Source organism: Entelurus aequoreus, linkage group LG19 (assembly GCF_033978785.1).
Source record: "Entelurus aequoreus isolate RoL-2023_Sb linkage group LG19, RoL_Eaeq_v1.1, whole genome shotgun sequence".
NCBI lineage: Eukaryota > Metazoa > Chordata > Actinopteri > Syngnathiformes > Syngnathidae > Entelurus > Entelurus aequoreus.
Window position 1 is genome coordinate 39,392,342 of NC_084749.1, and position 12,122 is coordinate 39,404,463.

General features: G+C 44.5%; 1 pseudogene; it reads right to left on the reverse strand.

Annotated features, from left to right (window-relative positions):
• Nucleotides 1–269: 269 nt before the first annotated feature.
• LOC133635440 (uncharacterized) lies at nt 270–4,616 on the reverse strand (annotated as a pseudogene).
• Nucleotides 4,617–12,122: the final 7,506 nt, after the last annotated feature.

Here is a 12,122-nt window from a genome sequence, read left to right on the forward strand (position 1 = left end):
CACCAAACAAAACATATAACACAGTAAAATGCGTGCGTGCGTAGTACAGTACAGACATTCGCGGGAGAAGCAGCAAATAGGGTGGACGCGAGTCCCTTCACAGCTCTGCGCATGCAGTACACAAGGCAGTGAGTGACTGACACAGCACCACAGTCAGCACAGTTCGGTACGTGAACCTGAATCACTTCTGCAACTGCAGTTCTGTGTGCAGGTCGGCGAATCGTGAGTCAGTCAGTAACAGCTTCCCCAGCGGCAGATCTCGGTGTGTGTCAGTTTGCGAACGACACAAGCTTGGCCAAACACGTGTACGACGTTTTAGCGTGATGCTCAGCCACGCGCTCTAATTTACCCGTCTTCCTACTGTTAATAAAATCTTGGGCCTCGATTGTAACATAATCTGGACAGATTGCGAATAACCGCTCCAGATTATGGTGGCTGGTTTGCATATTCGTGGGATAAATATGAAAGCTGTGCTCTCTTCCCCCGTCTCCCGGGACTTGAGGATATCGACGTCGCTTTTCAATAAGGGGGTTCCCTTCGACCAAACTCTTAAGTCTATTTAGCAGCTCAGAAAAGACGCTATCTTTTTGCCTCACAACTGTTGTTAGTGCTACTTTAATAAAAGGACACCAGAGGTCCACACCCACCTGACTGGTGTACAGCGGCCTCCCTTTAACGGGCGGAAACTGATAAAAGTCACCGACAGCTACAACACTAACTTGCCAAATGGAGAAAAGTCCCCCGTCTGCTTCATTTGCCTTAACCGGCCATGCACATAGGCTAAAAGATGATGATCTACCATACTGATTTCGTCAATGATTAGAATTTGTAGGTGACCAAATTGAGCCCTCAAGGAGTTTATCTCATCTTCCCCCAGAAGGATATACGGTAAACTAACCTGTATGCCAATACTGAAGGTGTGGTGAATTGTGGCTTCATGTAAACTGTATGCAGCTATACCTGTGGGAGCAGTTAAGAGTACGCAGGTTTCATCTGGTTGGCACAGACGCGACAATAGTCTCCCTACCTCGTACTGGATAGCTCTAATCAAATGGCTTTTTCCAGTACCTGCCTTACCAGTTACGAACACATGGAAAGGGTCTGGGTTTTTTCCCATCACCTTTTCTAGGCACCATTTCCTAATCCTATCCAAAATGCTCCTCTGCGTCTCATTGAGAGAATGGACCAGAGCTAAACCCTCCCTTCTAGACAAAATGTTGGTGTTTCTCTCGATTGTAGCTACTTGTTTACCACCAACAAACAAATCGGGGACATTTTCCTCCGATTGAACTAGCTGCTCGTCACTAATTTCCCCCTGCTGCTGCTGCCGCCTCTCCTCTAAACAGTCCATGTGTTCGATTTGCTATTCAGGACGAAGGTCCCTCCACGCATCCTCATCGACATTAGGACCTAACAGATCCGCAAGCTCCTGCGCATGCTCTAATCGAGGACAGTCCACTTCAAACTTTGCCCTGTTTTCATCGACGACGTCTCGCACTGGCAGCTCGGTCCCGCCAGCCAACGTCACATTACCTTCGTCGTGGAACTGTTTGTAGAAGTCAAAGCCTTCCGGCTTGAGTTCCAAATCAGTTCTATAAGGAAGGAACAACTGCAGCAAACTCTGAAAGTGGGCTTCCTCCTGTTTTTCTAATTTAAACCGCATGTAGCGAACGACGGCAAACTGAGTTTGTGTTCTCCGCAAGATAAACCCTAAACCCCCTTGAAGTGCAATTTTATGGTCCAAGTTTTCATTCTGGCTGAGAACACGATACTCCGAACAAAACGTGGCTATGCACATATCGTCAAATACGACACTGTCGGGCCTGTTCTGATACCTCTCGACAACACTTGTCATCCACATGTTTTCTGACCTAAGACCCTCTGAGGAAGCCCTTTGCAACAACACACTGAGGGGTAAACTCATCCGCACAATGTTATTCCCTGTTGGAATAAACACAACCTTCCTGGAACATTATTTCAAATGCATGCTCATTAGCCTATATACTGCCTCCTGAGCGCAGACATCTCTGTTGTGTAAATATACACTGCCCAGTTTATTTAAAGCCTCTATAGCAGAGAGATTTCCTAGTTTATTTGCTTCATTAAGGGCATTGCTCAATAACAGACCAATTTCATTCTCTGCTTTTGTGATGTACTTTATTATGTATATGATGACTGCGTAGGCGTCAGTGACAAAGCTAATGTCCATGTTAGCGTTCCAACACTTCAATAGATTCCTATTATACTGGTTAACCCAGGTATCGTTTACCCGTCTCCTATAAACCACCTTATTCTTAGTCTCCAGCCGCCAATAAGCGAGCTCAAAGACTTCCTGGTTGATGCCCACACTGGCAAACAACTCTTCTACGCTACCAAAAGGCTCCTCCCTCTCCATGGCATCCAGTACTTTCTCCATAAACATCTGCGCAACCTCCTTTTGCAACTTCTTGTCCTTATCCAAACAGGTGCACTTTGGCCTGTCTTCTGAAACGCACTCACCCTCTGTCCCCGTTCCCTTTTTAGGACAAACACATTCTGGAATTTTGCAGATGAACGTGCGTGCAGAGACGGGTTTTGGAAAATTGAAACGGCATTTGGTTTTATTTTTACGACATGACTTTGAATGCCGTTTCGAATGCGTTTGCACCGATGACACAACTTCCGATAGTGTGTCATCGTCAGAGGGTAGCTCACATGTCACATATTTATCAATAAACTCTGCAACTTCTAAATCGGTGTTTTTATAAAATTGGGGAGCTCCCTCAATCCAAAACAGCGCATGAACATGGGGGGGACCCACGCTGCTGGAACTCAATGCAATAAAAGTGATCTAAAATCTTGCCAATTGGGTGAGACGGGGACATGAGTACTTCCTTCAGAAAACAGTGCCACCTGTAGTCAAACATCCTCGCGGGTGTGACCGGGTTGCGACGCAACAGCTCGCACCTATCGGCCCACTCTAACTGTTCTACTGTCTGCTGTCTGCCTTCCTGTCTCAGGATGCTGGCAAGGAGATTCTGCCAGCGCAAATCAGCAGACGAATAGGAGCAGAACCATGTTGGAATCCCCAATTGGCGGACACAAGCCAAAAGGTCTTTCTGAACCGAAGACAAAAAAGCTGGCGTCCCGCGAATGGGCCGAAGGAAACGAAAACCGTCATCGAACTGTAGCAATCGCTTCAGAGACTTGTCGTCTTTGAGCATGTCCGGCAAAATCCGCTGAGAATGCTGACCCCCCTTACCTTTACGCATGGCGACCGAAATGCTACTTATGACTTGGTCCAATTCGGACATATACTGACTAAAGAATATATATTCCACGTTGTGCGCAAAACGGCCGTCGGCATGCATTACCCGGTCATTAAAATAGCGCGACAATGTTATACGATGCGCGCGGTCGGCGTGGAATGTATTTCTGCTGGTCGGAAACAGCGCAGGGAAACACTTGGCCTCATTTAATTTGTCAGAAAGCATTCTAACCGGTCTATTACCTTCCGCGGGGGCCAGACATACAACATCCTTAAAATAGTGATCTAATGCTTCCTGACCAATATCAACGGGCATAAGACAAGTGTCCTGAAACATGCAGTGCTGTTGTCTGTCATGTAACATTTCATCTTGCGCAATGTCTTCGGATTCCTCTTCTGGGCCACCTTTCTGCTCTACAGCCTCATCCTCACTGGACTGTGGGTCAACAACAACCTGGTCACCCTGACCAGCCTGACCATCCTCTACAACAACCTCTTCCTCCCTACAAAAATCATTTGACCATTCCTCGTTGAACTCAATGTCTTTATACAAGACATTGGTTCTCTTTAAGTACTCTATCGCACGCCTGACACGCCACGAGTCAACAAATTGATACTCGTAGTGTCCTTCGTAAGTCAACTTCCGCTTTAACTTAACTTGAAGCAGGGACCCCTCCGTACTGGACCGCGGCAACACATTGGTGGTTTGTACAATGTTGGCCGGAACACAAGTAACGGGCCCATGTACACCATTCTGACCACCCTTCGGCAACGCCACCGCCTTCATAAAAGGGATGCGTAAAGCAATCAGGTGCTGCTCTAAGCTATTCAGACATCCCAGTTCTGGAGGAATGGGGTGTACAGCTAAGTTGTTGTTCCAACATTCAGCTGGGATTTGACATTTACTGATCTTACTATGACAACTAAAGCAAATCCACAACTGACCTCTGGACGCAACAATGGGACAGGGCTCAACACACTTATCATCACAACTATGCAGATAATGCTCACTAATGCAATTATTTGCAATGCCAGCCGTTGCTAAACATGCTGCATATACTTCCCTCTCACAGTGCAGCACCTGATATTTAAACAGCAGCCTATGACAAACACTACACACGAAATCCGGTCCGTGTCTAACCTTATCCAAAAAACTATCCACGACAAAACCAAAATCTACAGACCTCTCCAGCCTCTGCTTCCGACTCAGCTGTACACTAGCTTTCACTTTCTGCCTGTGTTCTAAATGATCCATGTACTTCCCTACACTGCGTGCTTTAACCCTGTCTCTGTGCTCCAAGCTATATCTGTATTTCTCTACACTTCGTGATGTATAGCTCTCCCTGAAGTTCAAGTCCTCACTATACATTTTCCTATAAAGCAGGGCACGTTTCTCTTGACGTCTAACATTAATTCTATCTTGCTGTCCTTGCAGTCTTTCCTTACGCTTTAAATACTTTGTCGCACTAAAATCCCTACTTATTGTACTGCCCTCTACAACATCTTTACCTGAATCTAGACAATCTATCCCATCTACTGCCTGCCCCGCTCCATCTTTCACTGCAGACCTAGTGCTACAGCCTATATCCCAGCCTAATTTACAATAACCATGACAACTTTGCAGTCCAGGCTTTAAAACACAAACAACGTAGTCAAAATGCTGGCCCCCGACATTCTCCAAGTAAATGCAGTCCGCTGACAAACACTTACTGCTGCAACGATACTTTAGCCAACGACAATCATGAAATGTAAAAATGTCAATGCCTAAATAATCTGCAGTGGCCTGGATTTCAACCTCGGTGGCCCAAGTCTTGACACACTTCATCCTGGACTGCTTGATGTACTCTAAAAGTGACATATCGCTCCTCAAAAGACCCCGATACCTAGCGTCATTCTTTTCTAGCTGTCTAGAGGCTGCCAGTCTAATCTTACGATGGTTCTTCTGTGAACCACTGACAGCCTGAGAAACAGCTCTAAAAAAGCAGTTCCCATCCGGAACTATTTTCTCCCTAAGGCAGGGAACACCTAAGTAGCCCACCTCTCTATGCACCAGACCACCGACTTTCATAAAATCTACTTTTAATTGACTACACAAAGCTCTGCAAACGTCATCACCGAGGGGACGGAAAAACAGTTTCTCACTCTTTGATGCAGCGATAAACACTACATCAGAGTTGACTGTAACGCTATCAAAAAGCTTGGATTGTTTTGACTTGCGTTCACGGGAAAAAATCTTACGCTTTTTGCCATCAGTGGCAACAAATTGTGCTGTTGAGCCACTGCTAACTTCACTTAAAAAAGTGAGAACAGATGCGCCAGACAGTGCTGGGCTCGCTTTAACACCAGCCCCACTCTGACACACAGATGGGGCTGCAAAACATTTTTCAAGGTCACTAAATCCAGGTGCCGGAGCAGTGCTCATCTCTATGAAGCCACTCTCCACAGGAACACCGGATTGTGCGTGGCTCACAACTGGACCTGCATCACTGTCAAATACGGAGGTGGTGGCACAAACATCATTGATGTCACTACGCTCAGGTGCTGCAGCAGTGTTCATCTCAAAGATGCAACTCTCTACAGAAGCTCCAGACAACGCTGGACTTGCACCTACACTAACCCTAACGCCACACAGCTCAAAAGGCTTCGGCCCTGAACAGAGAGCATAAGCCAAACAACAGATGTAGTGATGCAGGTAGTCTAAAAAGGAAAAGTGCAGTATTACACTGGTACCGTTGTCATCTAATAGGCCACAACTACTACGAGAGTGACTGTCGACCACAGCAAACTGTCCATCCTCACAGATGATGGCAGATGTATACGTTTCCAGTGTCAGCAGACACATCCTGTACTGCCTGAAAACTCCCTCTAATCCATTACGCAGAGTCACAAAGGGACCGTTTTCCTGCTCAACACTCACAGCACCTGATGCTGGGTGTTGACTAAAATGGAAACTAAACAACTGCCTGTCAATAGCTACATTACTAGGTAGATCTGGCACAGACAAAAGATGCGACGGATGGGTAAAAATACCCAGGTTGCGCATACTACTGTACAATTCATCGCCGTAACACAGGATGCGATCAAGATCCTGTGTCTCCCACGAAAACACGCTTTTCACCACATGCTTAGCTATACTACTTGAAGCAATGGCCATGCATTGCATCCCTCCATAACTAAACCTGCTATCCCCCTGGTGAAAAGACCCGCGCACAACCTTAGCTAACCTAATTCCCCGACAATCCCTCTCGACCATTGCCACACGACCGCAGACAGACTGAGGTTCACTAACACTAACACTAGGGAGCGGAAAAGAAGCAACCTTATCTGTGAAGACCTGCAGCGGCACCTGGGCTTCCTCCTGGACATCACCCAGGCAGCCCGGGGTAGACTCCCGGTATGGGTGCCCCGCTCCATCTTTCACTGAAGACCTAGTGCTACAGCCTATATCCCTGCCTAATTTACAATATCCATGACAACTTTGCAGTCCAGGCTTTAAAACACAAACAACGTAGTCAAAATGCTGGCCCCCGACATTCTCCAAGTAAATGCAGTCTGCTGACAAACACTTACTGCTGCAACGATACTTTAGCCAACGACCATCATGAAATGTAAAAATGTCAATGCCTAAATAATCTGCAGTGGCCTGGATTTCAACCTCTGTGGCCCAAGTCTTGACACACTTCATCCTGGACTGCTTGATGTACTCTAAAAGTGACATATCGCTCCTCAAAAGACCCCGATACCTAGCGTCATTCTTTTCTAGCTGTCTAGAGGCTGCCAGTCTAATCTTACGATGGTTCTTCTGTGAACCACTGACAGCCTGAGAAACAGCTCTAAAAAAGCAGTTCCCATCCGGAACTATTTTCTCGCTAAGGCAGGGAACACCTAAGTAGCCCACCTCTCTATGCACCAGACCACTGACTTTCATGAATAGACATAGGTTTTGTTTAACAGCAAGTTGTGTATATTTATATAACCTTGCACTTTCAAAAGGGTTGTAACAAAAGGCAAACCACATTAAAGACATCATCTTATAGCAGCATTAACACTCACATGACTTTAGTACTGCTACTGAACATCAGCAGCATATTCTTTTAAATAAAGAATGATCAGAAAGTTGTTGCTCCAAACACACACGGCATATACGCGACAAAAAAACAGGGGCAGTCGGCAACCTTCCCTCTAATGTTGCATGATTGTGAGCAAACGCACAAACTCCCTGAGCATTCAGTGGAGCACATGTGAGCAACATCAGACGTGCACACTGTTGCCACACCGGCGTCACACCTGGCATCATAAAAATATAAATGATTTTTTCAAAAAAGTTTCTGATATAAGTTATTTTGCCCTCTTACAATGACAAGAACAAAAAAACATATTTTTCATGACTTATGTGCTAGTATTGTATGTCTGGCTGTGGGTCCTGCCTTTATAACAAATGTTACCTCTTCCAGAGATTACATTGAGTTCCTGTAACTTTCTGTCTGTAAAATACATCTTTTTATTACCATTAATGAAATCAAGAGACAATATTTCATGAATAATATCCTTAGATTAACATTCGTAATAAACTGCAGTAAAATAAGCACACATCTGATTGTTCCCGCGTGCCGTAGTTTGGCGACCAATTGCAAAAGTATACCGCTGCCGGCTTATTTTTATTTTCCTTCCGCCACATAAATATAAGTAGTCTTTTTCTGTTGTCTGCAAGACCATTGCAATTATAACTAATAATACCAACCTCATCATCATTCCTATAAACCATATGACCATAGTAAAATCATTATTTATTTTATTGAATCTCTTAATACCACAAGTTGCATAAACAAGAATATCTTGTAATAACTAATAAACTGCAGCTTTTATCCCCAAGCATTTAGACTGCTCAACTGCACAAAACCGCACGCACTTTACTTACCACTGTAACACAGTGTGTTTTGTTTAACCCCTTCTTAACTTAACCCTGAACGTACATAGAAAATACATGCAACCCTAAGTCAAAATGCCGGACATTTGAGAAACCCCGCCCGGACACCCCGCACAAGAGGACATGTCCGAAGAAAAGAGGACGTATGGTCAGCCTAGCATAATATCATAACATCGACACACTCTGTCGTCGCAACTCAGTCCTACACTTTTAATATGCATTATTATACAGAGCAAATTAAAGCAAAGACACGCACAACATTGGAAAAGGTAACGTAAATGACGTGAACACATCAAAGACGCAAGCTATCACAGGCCCATTTCTCCTATGGGAGAAATATCATCAAAAAGTCTCCAACAAGGCCAAAATCACAAAAATGATCCAGCAGTTTGATGTGTATCTTCCTTATAAACATGAATATGTACTTTTGCTGGAAGGATGGCAACAGAATGTAAAGATGAGTTACGGATAGTTGTAGCTAGCAGGCGGCCATTTTAGAGACAAAGACGTACTAGCTACCGTCAACCAAACCCCTCCAGCTAATGAACAATAAATAATACAAAAGACAGATATTCAACAGTATCCCAGGAATATGATGAACTACCGAACAAAGTTGATTTTTTAATTGTTAGCAAATAATATCTGTAGCTAAACCGCAAGATAAAAAGACAAGCTGCTCTTACCCAGAGAGTAGTCCAAAAGAACGAGCCGGAAGCCAACCAGGCTATTTAAAGCACAGGCAAAAAGGAGAAACAGACAATCACAGCGCCTTAGTCACACAAAAAAAAGTGAGGTAAGGTGGCACAGCAAATGTGTTCCCCCCTATAACAACCTCCCGCCACTCCATTTAGTTCCGGCTGCCACGACAATCTGTTTATAAAAAAAAATATATCTATATATATTTTTTAAAATGTATTTATTTTTTTTTTAATAAAAAGTTTTGCGTACGAACGACAACGCATTGGATGCGTGCGCGTGGTTTGAGGTGTGTGTCAAAATGGCAGTTAAAAAAAAACAAAAATTGTCTAGGCACTAAATAATATTTAATTCTTAAAAATTATATTTAGGTTTTCAATGAGTAAAAAAAGTTCTACACTGGACATCCAGGCAAGTTTTTTAAATTAGCGTTTAACATCGGGACTATTTCTTCTTTGGGTGTAACAATATTGACATCACAAGAAGTGACGTTTTTGTCACGTGCTTCACATTCGACCCATCGGGTAGCAGCTTATATTCAAAATGGCGGTGTCAACAACGTCGAGCGATGGAGAGGAAAATAGTATAAAACATAGGGCTGGGCGATAAAACAATAACAATATATATCGCGATAGACATTTGATCAATATCAATAGAAAATGGGGTCGATAGAACGTTCGATAATTGCACTCTGTTGGAAAAAAGTAGGAAGAAAGGCGGAGCCGGAACCGCACGGCATTCTGGGGGGTGTAGTCAGAGTAAAGGGCTTTGGCCTCTCGACCTATCACGGCCGAGCCTGAACCACAAGGCATTCTGGGAAATGCTAACATATGCTATATGCATGTGTGGAGAGGCGGGGCCGGCGAGCGAGCGACGAGGCAGGGAACGCCGGAGCCTGGCCCAAGATGGCGGCGAGGAGGCGTGGCCGGCAAGCGAGCAGCAAAGCAGGGCACGCTAGAGCCCGGCCCAAGATGGCGGCGTGGACGGCGAGCGGCGAGGCGGGGCGCGCCGGCAGCGACGCCGCAATCGTGCCCAGGTGCGCGATCCGCACACCTGGGCACGATCATCCAATCTCCTCTCGCGGAAGAAAAGGGGCGCAGCAGAGAGAGTCGGGAGAGAGACTGAAAAGTCCTGGAAGAAGACTTTGTGTTGGATGGTTGTGTTGAAAAACATTAAACCTGTTGTCAAACCTGTACTTTGACGTGCATCTGTGGAACCGCAAGACAGCGACTTCTACATCTGGCGCCCAACAAAAAAAACAAACGTCAACTCTGCTCGAGATGTCTCTATTTGATGGTCCAGGGAACACACGAGACGGCTTGAGTCCGTCACATTTGGCACCCAACTCCTGCGCGCGCTCTGAGGTCCGAGAGCCAGCTCCAGCTCGTGGTGCCCAGGACGAGACTTAAAACCAGGGGAGACAGGGCCTTCTCTGTGGTCGGCCCTAAACTCTGGAACACTCTGCCCCTCCATGTTCAAACTGCTTCCACAGTGGAGTGTTTTAAGTCTCGTCTTAAGACCCACTTTTATTCTTTGGCTTTTAACACTACGTGAGTTGTGTGGTCTTCTGTCCTCTGTTGTCCTGTGTGGTTTTTTTATACATTTTGATGTCTATTTTAATTGGTTTTACCCTTTAAAATGGTTTTTAATCATATTTATTATTTACATTGTCTCTGTATTGGTTTTTTATTCATTTATTCTTTGTTTTTATTCAGTCATTGGTGTAGCATAATATTGTTTTTAATATTGTTTTTAATATTGTTTTTAACATGGCTGTGCAGCACTTTGGAAACATTCTTGTTGTGTAAATGTGCTATATAAATAAAGTGGATTGGATTCATTGGATTGCTCAGGTGCACCATTTAGCTTCATGTAGACTTTGCAATTGGACGACCATGTAGCTTGTATTTTTCCCTCTTTGCGTAGGTACCGAGCTCTTTTAGCAATATCAGCATTGCTCTTGGTTAAATGTTTATTGAGATAAACATTTGATCCCTTGAGCATCCTACTTTGTCGCAAAAGATTGATTTTGAATTTTCTATTTGCAAACCTCATAACGATGGTTGCCGGTTTGCTTTTATCTTTCTGAGGGAAACGGTGACAAGCTTCTATATTCTCCTTGTTTATGCTAATTCCCTTTTATTGGAGGAATTTCACCACCTGCCGCTCCACTGAGTCCAAATCTTGGTCCCTGGGCACTGAGCCCTGGACCCCGGACCTCACTGCAACAGCAAATGACGCAGGTCGCGTTGGCAGACCAGTAACAATGACATCGTTCATTCTAGTATACTGTTCTAAATCAGATAATCTACTTTTCAGTTGCACAATCATATTGTCTTTCTCTTCATTTTGCTTCTTCAGGTCCTTAATATCTTTCATCTTGCCCATCAAAGTGTCTTGCTTACTTGTCATTGCTTCCATTTGGTGTGCCATAAACTCCACTGATTTCCGTAGCTCCTCATTAGATCTCTTTAGTTCTTCCATGTCTCTTTTGGTGGCCATTGTTGATGATAGCTGCTGGGCCTCTATTGGAGCCTGGAGCCGACCTGATGATAGCTGCTGGGCCTCTGTTGAAGCCTGGGGCCATGTATATTTTAGGCCATTGGTTTTTTGTTTTATTTTTGCAAAAATATACATATATATTTTTATATTGCTCTTTTTATCTTTGGTATGAACATTATTATGTAAACTCGAAGTTATTATCACTTTTGGTTCTTTGTTGTTGCTATTTTTGTATTACAACATTTTATTCTTTGATCATGTTGTACTGCATTGTAATCTTTTGTTTTGTGATTGTGTGATGTTTTTTGCCTGGACCCCAGGAAGAATAGTCTCCACTGTGGTGTAGACTAATGAGGATCCTTAATAAACTAAACTAAATTAAACCAGGTACGATCTGGGGCCCACCTGTTGTAGACAAACTCCTCTTCGTGTTGTGTACTAGGCAAAGGGAAGGAGGCGACACCAAGGCAGAACTGCGTTTTTGAAGGTTTATTTAAACCTTTGATGAATGTGTGGGATGTGTATGCTACCACTAGTGAGTGAATGCAGACTATGTGTGGAATTAACAATGTAGAATTTACCAGAGGGTGTTGGATGTATCTTTCGTCGAATCCAAAGGGGAAGGCGAAGGGGAGTCAGCTGGAAGGTGAGCAGTCGGGGGCTGGAGAGAGGCAACAAGGTCAGGGTCCAAACAGTGGTCAAGGATCGGGGAAGGCAAGCAGCAATCCGGGAGGAGGTCGTGAGGCAAGA